Here is a 13,977-nt window from a genome sequence, read left to right as displayed (position 1 = left end):
ATAAAGAAAGCTGAGCATGGAAGAATTGATGCTTTTGAACTGTGGTGTTGGAGAAGACTCTTGAGAGTCCCTTGGACTGCAAGGAGATCCAACCAGTCTATCCTAAAGGAGATCAGTCCTGGGTGTTCATTGGTAGGAGTGATTTTGAAGCTGAAACTCCAATACTTTGGCCACCTGATGCAAAGAGCTGACTCATTTGAAAAGACCCTGATGCTGGGAAAGATTGAGGGCAGGAGGATAAGGGGACGATAGAGGATGAGATGGTTGGATGGCATCATCGACTCAATGGACATGGGTTTGGCTGGACTCCGGGAGTTGGTGATGGACAGGGAGGCCTGGTGTGCTGCGGTTCATGGGGTCGCAAAGAGTCAGACACGACTGAGCGACTGAACTGAACTGAACTGAATGCAGAGTCCCACGTAGATCAAATGGTCCGTTCACAACTTGTGGCTATAATATGTGGAACACAGGGCCCCCAAGTTCACCACAGCAGGGGGAATGAGGACTGACTAGACACAGGGAATGTGCCACATGCCAGGCCTGGAAGTGACACACAGCACTTATATGAATCCTATCAGCCACAGTCCAGTCAAATGGTCCCATGAGAAGCTGAGGAGTGCAGAGGAGCACTTGAATATTTGGTGAACTCTAACAATTTCTGCTCCAGTAGGAAAGAGATTTTGTGTAGCTATTGTGATGACTAAATTAAAGTTGGGAAACATGGAAAAAGAAAGATGATTTAGGAGGCATTTGAGGTGGCCTGATCAGGATGTTCATGGTAGGGAAAAAAAAAAGTATGTAATTGTGGTATCTATTTTATTTCATTTTTTAATTTTTATTTTATATTGGAGCATAGTTTATTAACAATATTGTGTTAGTTTCAGGTTTACAGCAAACTGATTCCGTTATACATGTACATATATCTATTCTTTTTCAAATTCATTTCCCACTTAGGTTATTAGAGTATTGAACAGCATTCCCCGTGCTATATAGCAGTGTGTACATATCAATTCCAAACTCCCAATCTATTCTTTCCCCCTACTCTTTCCCTCCGGTAACCATAAATTCATTCTCTAAGTCTATTTCTGTTTCGTAAATAAGTTCATTTGTAGTTTTTTTTTTTTTAGATTTCACATGTAAGCAATATGTTTTGGAGGTGGAGGCACAAAAGGAATGATTTGCTAATAGACTAGGTGTGAAAAGTGAAAGTGAAGTTGCTCAGTCGTGTCTGACTGTTTACGACCCCATGGACTGTAGCCCACTAGGCTTCTCCATCCATGGAATTTTTCAGGCAGGAGTACCAGAGCGGGTTGTCATTTCCTTTTCCAGGGAATCTTCCCAACCCAGGGATCAAACCCAGGTCTCCCGCATTGCAGGCAGTCGCTTTACCCTCTGAGCCACCAGGGAAGCCTTGTGTGGATTAGGTGTAGTTAGAAGAAATGAGGCAGAGAAATGTCAGGATCAATAATGACTCTGAACATTTAAGCACTAATGTGAACAGTGATGCCATTTACTGAAATGGGGAAGACAGAAATGGAAGCAAGTAGAATGGGTTTAGGGACAGAACTATGACAAATCCAAGTGGAGTTGACCCACATACAGTTTGATATGTGAGACAGTAGCTCAAATCAAATTTGAAGCAAAAGATATAAATTTAGAACTTTTCAGGACACATAGCTCATCAGAAATGTAACTACAGGATTCCTCCTGAAACCCTTAATAAGTTAACATGTTTGCAGTTTATCACTTAATTGCTAGGTATATTTTGCAGTAAAAATTTCCAATATAAACTTAAATATTCATTCTACCTATCTTTTCCTTGAAATCTGGTCCGAGATTCATACTTGGAAAGTGTTTTCCCCACTGAAAGATTATAAAAATAGCTATGTATATGTTCTAGTACACTTGTGGGTCCTAAGAGAATGAGCTTTCATTTGCAAGATGATTGACTTGGATAAGGTTATTATGTTGTTGTTCAGTCGCTCAGTTGTGTCCGACTCTTTGTGACCCCATGGACTGCGGCACGCCAGGCTTCCCTGTCCTTCACCATCTCCTGGAGTTTGCGCAAAATCATTTCCATTGAGTTGATGATGCCGTCCAACCATCTCATCCTCTGTCGTCCCCTTCTGTCTTCAATTTTTCCCAGCATCAGGGTCTTTACTAATAAGTCAGCTCTTCGAATCAGGTGGCCAAAGTATTGGACCTTCAACTTCAGCATCAGTCCTTCCAAAGAATATTCAGAGTTGATTTCCTTTAGGATTGATTGGTTTGATCTCCTTGGAGTCCAAGGGACTCTCATGAGTCTTCTCCAGCACCACAATTCGAAAGCATCAATTCTTTGGCACTCAACCTTCTTTATGGTGCAACTCTCACATCTGTACATGACTATTGGAAAAACCATAGCTTTGACTATATAGACCTTTGTTAGCAAAGTGATGTCTGCTTTATAATATGCTATCTAGGTTTGTCATAGCTTTCCTTCCAAGGAGCAAGCGTCTTTTAATTTTATGGCTGCAGTCACCATCTGCAGTGATTTTGGAGTCCAATAAAACAAAGTCTGTCACTGTTTCCATGAGTACCTACATGTCAAAATTATCAAATTGTATACTTTAAATATGTACAATTACGGTTTGTTAATTATAACTCAATAAAGCTTTCACAGGTAACTGTCAATGGCCTTTAGGGTGGCCTTGTCAAAAGTAACATCCCAAGCTACCATGGAGCTGCCTTGGGTAGAAAGTATTTCTGGTGACACTGGGTAACATCCCCCTTTAGCCCTGTTTTAAACAATCTCCCCAAACTCTGCAGCAAATCAGCTTTACTATCTTAGACAAGTAACTTCCCCAGGTAGGCACATATGTGAGGGACTAGAAATTGACACATGTTCACTACGTTTTATTCCACAAACCTTTACTGAGAATATGGTTTGTATCTTGAGAGTTCAAAAATGAGAGACACAGTCCTTATTCTCAGGAATCTCACAATCCAGCTGGGAGACAGACACAACTAAATAGTGTAAAAGCAGGCTTATCCTGGAGTGAGAGGGACTGTGACCAGAGAAGGCAGGACCCTGATGAGAGGTGTACGGAAGCCAGGGACAATGTCTTGGTGTCCAGTTCCTCTGTATCCATTTCTCCAAACACTTCTTAAAAGCCTATAACTTATTAACCTCTGCATGCCCTCCCCGCGCCTGTAACAGATGCTTGATTGATGTACCAGCCAACAGACTGATGTTCTGCATGGATTAACATTTACATATCTGCCCAGTTCAGTGCCCCATCCATCTGCCCCCACTCCAGAGAGGCCAATAAAACTCTATTTCAAATTCATACTGCACAAAGTGTTCTTGACTCCTGGATCCACTGCCTCCAACTTCCTAAGGACCATGAGACTCCTGCTCCTGACTTTTACTGTCCTTGTGTTGCTACCACAAGTGACCCCAGGTAATCAGAACCCAGGGAAGCTGCAAAAATGGAGGTAGACTAGGTTCCGGTCCATGTAAATTTCCAGTGTGGCATGGTACTCCCCCAACCTGAGCAGCTCCGTGGTCCCCATGTCGGAACCATGTCCCTGGCAAGGGTCGACCCTAAGGGGAAGACAGGTTGTCTGCTGTAGACAGGGGCGATCCCCAGCCTCCAGCGCTGTCCTTGGTTCTGTGTCCCAAGTTGCTACCTAAGGAACCAGGTGGCAGCTTGACTCAGTTCAGTTGTCCTTCGAGTTTGTGCCAGCTCTTGAAAATAATTCCCCAAGTCCACTTCCTGTTTTCCTGACCCTAAAAGTCCTGTTATAGCTTTAAATGAGTTTCTTTTTTTCTTTTCATAGTCTGGAATTTGGCAAACAGGTCAGAAAGTATCTGCAGAGCTGTTATTCAAAAAATAATACTGACTTTCATTCTCTCTTCTATGATTAAAGTCTAGGCTTTTCATAATTACTGCTTTAAGATATAGAGAACAGACTTGTGGACACAGCAGAGGAAAGAGAGGGTGGGACAAATTGAGAGAGTAGCACTGAAATATATATATTACATATGTAAAATAGATAGCTAGCGGGAAGTTGCTATATAACACAGGGAGCTCAACCCCGTGCACTGTGTCAATCTAGAGGAATGAGATGGGGGGTGGGGGGTTGAGGGGGGGAGGGAGGTTCAAGAGGGAGGGGATATATGTACACTTGTGGATGATTCACATTGTCATATGGCAGAAACCAACACAATATTGTAAAGCAATTATCCTCCAATTAAAAATAAAAATTTTTAAATAAAAAATTAATTACTGCTTTATTAAGTATATCTAAAGTCTGATTAAAACTTTGAAATTGTGACTGAAGGGTTTTTTCTTAATTAATTTATTTTAATTGGAGACTAATTACTTTACAATACTGTAATGTTTTTTGCCATACATTGACATGAATCAGCCATGGGTGTACATGTGTCCCCCATCCTGAACCCCCCTCTACCTTCCTCCCCATCCCATTCATCAGGGTCATCCCAGTGCACCAACCCTGAGCACCCTGTCTCATGCATGGAAACTGAACTGGCCATCTATTTCACATATGGTAATATACATGTTTCAATGCTATTCTCTCAAATCATCCCATCCTTGCCTTCTCCCACAGAGTCCAAAAGTCTGTTCTTTACATCTGTGTCTCTTTTGCTGTCTTGCATATAGGGTCATTGTTACCACCTTTCTAAATTCCATATATATGTGTTAATATACTATATTGTTATTTTTATTTCTGACTTACTTCACTCTGTATAATAGGCTCCAGTTTCATCCACCTCATTAGAACTGATTTAAATGCATCCTTTTTAATAGCTGAGTAATATTCCATTGTGTATATGTACCACAGCTTTCTTATCCATCCATCTGCTGATGGACATCTAGGTTGCTTCCATGTCCTGGCTATTGTAAACAGTACTGCAATGAACATTGGGGTACACGTGTCTCTTTCAATTCTGGTTTCCTCAGAATGTATGCCCAGCAGTGGGATTGCTGGGTCATATGGAAGTTCTATTTCCAATTTGAAATTGTGACTGAAGAGTTTTTATACAAAGTACACTACTTTCTACTTTGTTGTATATCTCTCAAGATATACATGTATGTCTTGTATACATGTATACACAAAGCTTTGTATAAACAAAGCTTTATAAAAGTTAATCTATATATTTATTTTTATTAAAAAAGCAAACACACTATATGCATAGTTATGTGGTGTTCATCTTTCATTAATAATATTTTGTGACCATCTTTCCCTGTCACCACCTAAAGATCTGCCTCATTCTTTGCAATGTTGTAAAATTCCACTGTGAGATAAGCCATAATTGTTGAATGGTTATTTGGGAATTTCCTAACTTTCTAATGAACACATCATGAACATACTTGTATACATATCTTTACATATTTGGGTCAGGATTATACAAAATAGATTCCCTGATGTCAAATGACCTAGAAGTCAAAAGGTAAGTGTAAAAGATCTTATTCCATTAATTCCTTCCTTATATGTGTGGGGGTGTTAAGACCAGGAAAGAGACAGAGGTGAAAGATTTTGTGAAAGCAATCCATAAATCTTGGAAACTTAGAGCACGTGGGGAGTGAAGGAAATATTACATGTTCTGAGGTTTTAAGTCTGAGTGTTCTGGTAAGAGATATACATTTAACACCATCCCTTTAGAGGGAATAGTTGAGATGATAAAGGAAGCATGAGGTCTTCATGTTTTATCTTGGACAGCCTCTATGTTTAAGAAAGAAGAATAAAAATCAGTGACATTTATAGGAACGGGAAATCCTTCTACCTCTCACCAACATTGTACAAGGGTCACCATATCACCATAATCCCTCCAGCACTACTTTTATCTGAGTATTAGCACTCTTTGGGGTTTTTATGGGTTTGTTTGTTGTTGTTTTTTGCACTTCTCTTATCCACATCACCAGATGGTCAACACTGAAATCAGACTGATTATGTTCTTTGCAGCCAAAGATGGAGAAGCTCTAAACAGTCAGCAAAAACAAGACCAGGAGCTGACTGTGGCTCAGATCATGAACTCCTTATTGTCAAATTCAGACTTTAATTGAAGAAAGTGGGGAAAACCACTAGACCATTCAGGTATGACCTAAATAAAATCCCTTATGACTATACAGTGGAAGTGAGAAATAGATTTAAGGGGCTAGATCTGATAGACAGAGTGCCTGATGAACTATGGATGTAGGTTCATGACATTGTACAGGAGACAGGAATCAAGATCATCCCCAAGAAAAAGAAATGCAAAAAGGCAAAATGGCTGTCTGAGGAGGCCTTACAAATAGCTGTGAAAAGAAGGGAAGTGAAAAGCAAAGGAGAAAAGGAAAGATATTCCCATTTGAATGCAGAGTTCCAAAGAATAGCAAGGAGAGATAAGAAAGCCTTCCTCAGCAATCAATGCAAAGAAATAGAGGAAAACAATAGCATAGGAAAGACTAGAGATCTCTTCAAGAAAATTAGAGATACCAAGGGAACATTTCATGCAAAGATGGGCTCAATAAAGGACAGAAATGGTAGGGACCTAACAGAAGCAGAAGATATTAAGAAGAGGTGGCAAGAATACACAGAAGAACTGTACAAAAATGATCATGACCCAGATAATCACGATGGTGTGATCACTCACCTAGAGCCAGACATCCTGGAATGCAAAGTCAAGTGGGCCTTAGGAAGCATCACTATGAACAAAGCTAGTGGAGGTGATGGAATTCCAGTTGAGCTATTTCAAATCCTAAAAGATGATGCTGTGAAAGTGCTGCACTCAATATGCTAGCAAATTTGGAAAACTCAGCAGTGGCCACAGGACTGGATAAGGTCAGTTTCCATTCCAATCCCAAAGAAAGGCAATGCCAAATAATGCTCAAACCACCACACAATTGCACTCATCTCACATGCTAGTAAAGTGACGCTTAAAATTCTCCAAGCCAGGCTTCAGCAATACGTGAACAGTAAACTTTCAGATGTCCAAGCTGGCTTTAGAAAAGGCAGAGGAACCAGAGATCAAATTGCCAACATCCGCTGGATCATGGAAAAAGCAAGAGAGTTCCAGAAAAACATCTATTTCTGCTTTATTGACTATGCCAAAGCCTTTGACTGTGTGGATCACAATAAACTGTGGAAAATTCTGAAAGAGATGGGAATACCAGACTACCTGACCTGCCTCTTGAGAAATCTATATGCAGGTCAGGAAGCAAAAGTTAGAACTGGACATGGAACAACAGACTGGTTCCAAATAGGAAAAGGAGTACGTCAAGGCTGTATATTGTCACCCTGCTGATTTTTTATATGCAGAGTACATCATGAGAAACGCTGGGCTGGAAGAAGCACAAGCTGAAATCAAGATTGCCGGGAGAAATATCAATAACCTCAGATATGCAGATGACACCACTCTTATGGCAGAAAGTGAAGAAGAACTAAAGAGCCTCTTGATGAAAGTGAAAGAGGAGAGTGAAAAAGTTGGCTTAAAGCTCTACATTTAGAAAACTAGGATCGTGGCATCTGGTCCCATCACTTCATGGGAAATAGATGGGGAAACAGTGGAAACAGTGGCTGACTTTATTTTTCTGGGCTCCAAAATCATTGCAGATGATGATTGTAGCCATGAAATTAAAAGATGCTTACTCCTTGGAAGGAAAGTTATGACCAACCTAGATAGCATATTAAAAAGCAGAGAGATTACTTTGCTGACAAAAGTCCATCTAGTCAAGGCTATGGTTTTTCCAGTGGTCATGTATGGATGTGTGAGTTAGACTATAAAGAAAGCTGAGCACGGAAGAATTGATGCTTTTGAACTGTGGTGTTGGAGAAGATTCTTGAGAGTCCCTTGGACTGCAAGGAGATCCAACCAGTCCATCCTAAAGGAGATCAGTCTTGGTTGTTCATTGGTAGGACTGATTTTGAAGCTGAAACTCCAATACTTTGGCCACCTGATGCAAAGAGCTGACTCATTTGAAAAGACCCTGATGCTGGGAAAGATTGAGGGCAGGAGGAGAAGGGGACGACAGAGGATGAGATGGTTGGATGGCATCATCGACTCAATGGACATGGGTTTGGCTGGACTCCGGGAGTTGGTGATGGACAGGGAGGCCTGGCGTGCTGTGGTTCATGGAGTCGAAAAGAGTCGGACATGACTGAGTGACTGAACTGAACTGAAATGGACTATCCTGTATATATCCAAATATTTATGAACAGCCTGCTTTCAAAGACCTGCAAGACCTCGTGAGATCTCAACCTCCATTACATTTCTCCATTACTCTCCACCTAATTTATTCTACAGTCACCATGACAACCTTATCTTCAAAAACTTTGAAATAAATCCTGCCTCTGGGCCTTTGTTCTTGCAGCTTCTTCTGTCTGGTACACTCTTCCTTCAGTTAGTATCAAAAGCTCACTTTCTCACTTCCTTCTCAATGAGGTCTTTTACTACTTCTCTTCCAAACACATGCCTCCTATTCCACTTTCCCTGTTACAATGCTCTTCAGAATACTTTTCATCTATATCTAATGGCATCTTAAATAAAGAACATTTTATTTTCTTCTCTTACTTACAGTCTCATTGATTGTTTTTCGAAAAGACAAATCTCCATGACAGCAGAAAGCTTAGTTTATTTTGTATCCTGAACGGTGCCTTCAACGTTTGTTGAATAAATAAACAAGTTACATTTGTTGAAAGAATAATCAGATTCCACTTCTGTTAATTGCCTATTTATATCCTTTGCTCATTGTTTCTATTTGGCAGGTGATGCTTTCTTGTTGATAGGCAAATCTTTATCTATTTTTTATATTATTCCCTAGTCAGGTTTAGTCACTGGGTATTATTCCTTATCCTGTCATCTACCTATCTATGAACTTTGCCCATTACATGTCCTTCAACTGAACAGAAAACTTAATTCTGGTCTAATCAAATTCAACAATATTCTGCCTTGTGAGTCGTGCTTGGTGATTTTCTTAAAGAAGTTTTTCCTCTTCTTAGGTCTCAGAGGAAATCTCTGAGGTTATCTTCTAATAACTTTTCAGCCTTGCCTTTCACATTTAAATCTTTAAGCCACAAGATGGAATGTGTAAACCCACTTTTATTTTTCTCATGGAGTTGACCAGTTTTCCCAGTACTGTATGCTAAATAACGTATGCCTCTTCATTGACTCACAATGTCATTGTTAGAGCCTATTAAGCTCTCCATGGATCTATTGCAAACTGTCTCCTCTGTTCTATTGGTTTATTTGTTCTGGTGACAAGCTGCTATGTACTTTTTATTACAATGGCTTGACAGGCTGTCAGTGCCTAGAAGGGCAAGATTTTGTCTTGTTTCTTTTTTAAAGTAATATTAGCTATTGGTGGCCTCTATTCTTAATTATAAATTTTAAAATAAAACAATGACATTTCCCAAAAATCCCACTGGGATTTTGATGAGAATTTCATTAAATTTGTGGATTAATTTACAGGAAAGTAAATCTATATAATAATTGTCATCTCTTTCAAGATCACACTTTCTGCTATGGTTTTAAAATATATCCCATAGGGGTCTTGGATATTCTCAGTTTAAAACAAGATATTTCACGACTATGACATATATTTTATTATACTTTTTAGTCAGTTACTGTTGGTGTAGAAAAGTGACATTGAGTATTGCATATGACATAATTACTGAACTCCTGTTAATTGTAAAAATTTGTTGGTTACTTTTTTATATTATAATCATGACTGCTAGAATGAATGACAATTTTCTCCCTTTTGTTCCAATCCTTATACTCTTGTTTGGTTTGGGATTTTTCCTTAAAACATTAGCCAGGCCCCCCACTATTATTTCAAAAGATAGTAGTAATAGAAGAGTATCTTTGTTTTCCTTATCTCAGAGGGAATTAGTTTCTCCAATAGATAATGTTATCTCTAGAATTTGATACATAACCTTCACCAAATTAAGGAAATCTCCATTACACTTGCTTTGCCTAGTTTTCATCGTAAGTAAGCACTGAACTTTACCAAGTAATTTTTCTGTATAAAATAAAATAATTTTATTATTTATCTCCTTAATTCTATATAGGTAGTGAATTTCACTGGAGGATTTCGTAATGTTGGATGGTAATTTGGCTTTTGGGGTCAAACTCTCCTTGATCATGCTATATTTTAATACATTGCTGAATTCAGTTAACTAATACTTTATTTAGGATTTTTTAAGTCTATATTTAAAAAGAAAATAGACCTATTATTTTCTAGTTTTGGATTATAGTTGTCTCATAAAATGATCCAGACAGCTTTCCTTTCTCCCTCCACCTCTATTTTGTGGAACATTTTATACAAGATTAATACTTGGATCTTCTGTGAAATTAGTAGAAGTCACCTTTAAAGTCATCCAGAATAACAGCTTTACTCACAATAGCTAAAAGGTGGAAGCAATCCAAATGTTCATTAGTTGGTGAATAGATAAGTAAAATGTAGTACATATATGCGATGGAATATTATTCAGCTTTAAAAAGGAAAGGATTCTGACGCCCCCTGCAATGTGGATGAACATTGAAGACACAGTGTTAAGTGAGATGTCAGTCACAAAATGACAAATACTATATGCTTCTACTCGTATGAGGTATTTAGAGTAGTCAAACTCATAAAGCAAAAAACAAAATGATGGTTGCCAGGGGAATGGGGGTGAGGGTTTTAATGGGTACGAAATTTCCACTGCAAGATGAAAAGTTTAGTGGGTGTATGTTGGTGATGACAACACAACGAAGTGAATTATACCAATGTGGGTGTGTGTGTGTGTGCACGCGCACGCCCACACGCGGGCGATTAGTCAGGTCCGACTCTTTGTGACTCTGGACTGCTATCCGCCAGTCTCCTCTGTCCATGGGACTCTCCAGGCAAGAATACTGGAGTGGGCTGCAATTTCCTCTTCCAAGGGATCCTCCCGACCCAAGAGTCAAACTCCCGTCTCCTGAATTGGCAGGAGGATTCTTTACCACTGAGCCACCGAGGAAGCCCTGAATTATACCAAACTGTACTACTTTAAAATGGTTAAATTGATCAATTTTACGTTATATGTATTTTACCAAAATTGTAAAAATCATCTAGGGCTGAGTCTTTGGGGAAGAAGAGTTTTTTCACTACAATGTCAATTTCCAAACACCTTTTGATTTATTGAGGTTTACATTTTCTTCCTGGGCCATCACTGGAATATTTTTAGAAATTTACGCATTTCATCTAGGTTTTCAATTTTATTAGCGTACAGTTGTTGATCATTCCTGTTGTTTTTAATATGTTGTATCTGGTTTTATTTCACCATTTCACTAGGGATGTCATTTTTATTTTCCTCTTTTTTTTCTTGATTGTTCTTTCCAGTTTTCTGATTTCCTTAACTTCTAACTTTATCATTTCTGATTTTATTACTGCCCTTCTAATTTGTTTAATTTTTATCATATTGTTTAATTTTCAAATACATGGGGTTTTAATTCTGATTTTATTGCATTTGATTGGGAAACAGATTGTCTGATATTAAGCAAAAAGAACTTAATAAGGTTTTTTTAATGGCCTGAAACCTTGCTACATAAGATGTAGTCCATGGACTAGTAGTACTGACATCTTCTAGAAGATTGTTAGAAAAGCAGAAACTCAGGTGTTTTCCCATCAACTGAAATAAAAATTGCATTTTACCAAGACTTCTATGATTTGTATGAAAATTACAAAGTGTAAGAAGTACTGGCCTCAAATTTGAGCAAATGAAGCATCTCACTTAGGAATATCTACACTGTTCTGAGGTCCTATTTCTCAGTTGCTCAGTCGTGCCTGACTCTGCAACCCCATGAATTGTAGCCCTCTGGTCTCCTCTGTCCTATCCCTCTGGTCTCCTTCCTGGGATTTCCCAGGTCAAAATACTGGAGTGGGTTGCCATTTGCTTCTCCAGGGGATCTTCCCAATCAAACCTGCATCTCCTACATTGGCAGGCAGACTTTTTACCACCGAGCCCCCAGGAAAGCCCATTCTAAGGGTCTAGTAATGTTCTATTTCTTAATCAGAATGCAGGTATATGGGCATTCATTTTATTATTTTTAAAGTACAGAGATACATTTTATATACTTATTTGAATGTATATTTTGAATGCATTCAAAGAAATTTAGCCGCGCGGGGTATGAGCAATGCAAATAACCCAATCACACCTACGACAGGATGAACTTGTGTTATGCAGATTGCTTCACGCTGCTTTTTATTTATGAGATGCAAGATGCATCTCTACATTCAGAAAAAATTTTTAAATGGGCAGATATGAGGTTCGGAACAGGTATTTTTAGAAACATGGTATTTACCAGGCCTGAGCTGGGAATCTTGCAAGTTGCTGGTTGCCAAATATACAGTCATGCTTGTTAAGTTGAAAGCCTCAAACCTAAAATCAGTGATCTTTCCTTTTATTTTTCAGCCTATGGTGGTAGAAGAAGATGCTGGAACAACTCAGGGCACTGCAAGAAAAAATGCGCTGCTGATGAAGTAGCAACAGCAGTATGTAAGAATCGTCAATCCTGCTGTGTTTCACGGCAAGGACTAGTGGTTTTCGTCAAGGAAACTATCACTTCTTCCCCATCCACGAATGGTTGGGAAGAAGAGGCTATGGATAGAATTGTATCAGTAGCATCTACTTCAACCTACTGGGAATAAATAACAGGAATAAAGAAGATTAAAAGTCTGACCCAGCCCTGGAAACCATATTTCTCTCCCATATGTTCTTCAAAGCTCACGATTTCCTCTTGAGCATCACTCTCCCTATCTTCAAAGTGATAGCTTAAGTCGTATAGATCAACACACTGAAAAATATCACAGTCACCCACTCCCACCTTCCATCAATGTGTAATTCTAGAGTAAAAGGCTGGGTAAAGAAGTCCCCCAAATCTCCAGCATTTCCAGTGGATAAACTCTTTGGTGCTTTTCTTGAAATTTCAAATTATTTCCACAAGTTTTAATCAATTTTTAGTGTTTCTAGTTTGTAGTTTACCTATGCACAGCCTTAATTACTTGAAGTATTCCAACTCTGATCTTTCCATTTGTCCTTCTGCCTTCTCAACAAGTGTTTTGGAATACCAGAGGCATTCCTTGTGTTAGTCCTGCCTCTTGATGGCAGCATAAATGGTGACAATAAAAATTCCAAGTCCTTGTGTTTAGGAGAGTAGTTCTAGGACACCAAAGGCTTTCTTGATAACAGCAGATACCTCAGATGAAAGGATGCATTTTATAAATGCCTTAACATTATCACTCACTGTAGGAAACTGGCTAGCTCAGGTATGAGCTATGAGAACTCCTTTTTACCCCAGTTGCTTGAAGGTTGGAATAGAAGTTATTGAAAAGCTGGCTTCATAGACCCGTTTCCTTAACCAAGCCTTATTCACATACGGACATCCAAGGACTGGGATGATCCCTTAACTAGGGGTGAAAAGGTGGGTCCTTTTGTCCACCTTATTGCTGAAAGCTTTGTCTCCCCCTGTTGGCACAAACATATATTCACACCCTATCTCTTCTCAGAAAGGTCCATGAAAGTACCACATACTTCTAGTATTTTAAGTCTTTGAAAGGCTGAATCTCTGGTCTTTGGTTTCTGCTAACTGAAATTCACGGTGCCTTATTTCTTTGTGTGTTTTACAATCTGAGGGGCTTCCCTTGTGGCTCAGCAGGTAAAGAACTACCTTCAATGCAGGAAACCTAGGTTCGATCTCTGGGTTGGGAAGATCTCCTGGAGAAGAGAATGGCTACCCCCTCCAATATTCTGGCCTGGAGAATTCCATGGACAGTATAGTCCATGGGGTCACAAAGAGTTGGATATGACTGAGCAACATTCACTTTCCCTCCCTTTTTACAGTTTGGGGCTCTAATCTTTGCATTTTCCTGTATCTGAGTAAATTAGTTGGATAGTGACCTAAAAGACTTCCCAGGTGTTTCAGTGCTTAAAAAAGAAAAAAATCCACCTGCCAATGTAGGAGCCACAGGAGAC

The 13,977-nt window shown here is 39.2% G+C and overlaps 1 long non-coding RNA gene across 1 annotated transcript; it reads left to right on the top strand.

Annotated features, from left to right (window-relative positions):
• Positions 1 to 3,308: 3,308 nt before the first annotated feature.
• Positions 3,309 to 13,390, top strand: LOC147360453 (uncharacterized). The gene is made up of 3 exons (XR_015139176.1): positions 3,309 to 3,443; positions 5,971 to 6,102; positions 12,418 to 13,390. It is a non-coding gene; the product is annotated as an uncharacterized LOC147360453 (long non-coding RNA).
• The last annotated feature ends 587 nt before the right edge of the window (positions 13,391 to 13,977 follow it).

This window comes from Bos grunniens, chromosome 13, assembly GCF_055505025.1.
Source record: "Bos grunniens cultivar Pamir isolate PY7600 chromosome 13, Bosgru_T2T1.0, whole genome shotgun sequence".
Lineage (NCBI taxonomy): Eukaryota > Metazoa > Chordata > Mammalia > Artiodactyla > Bovidae > Bos > Bos grunniens.
This window is presented reverse-complemented; position numbering and strand designations above follow the sequence as displayed.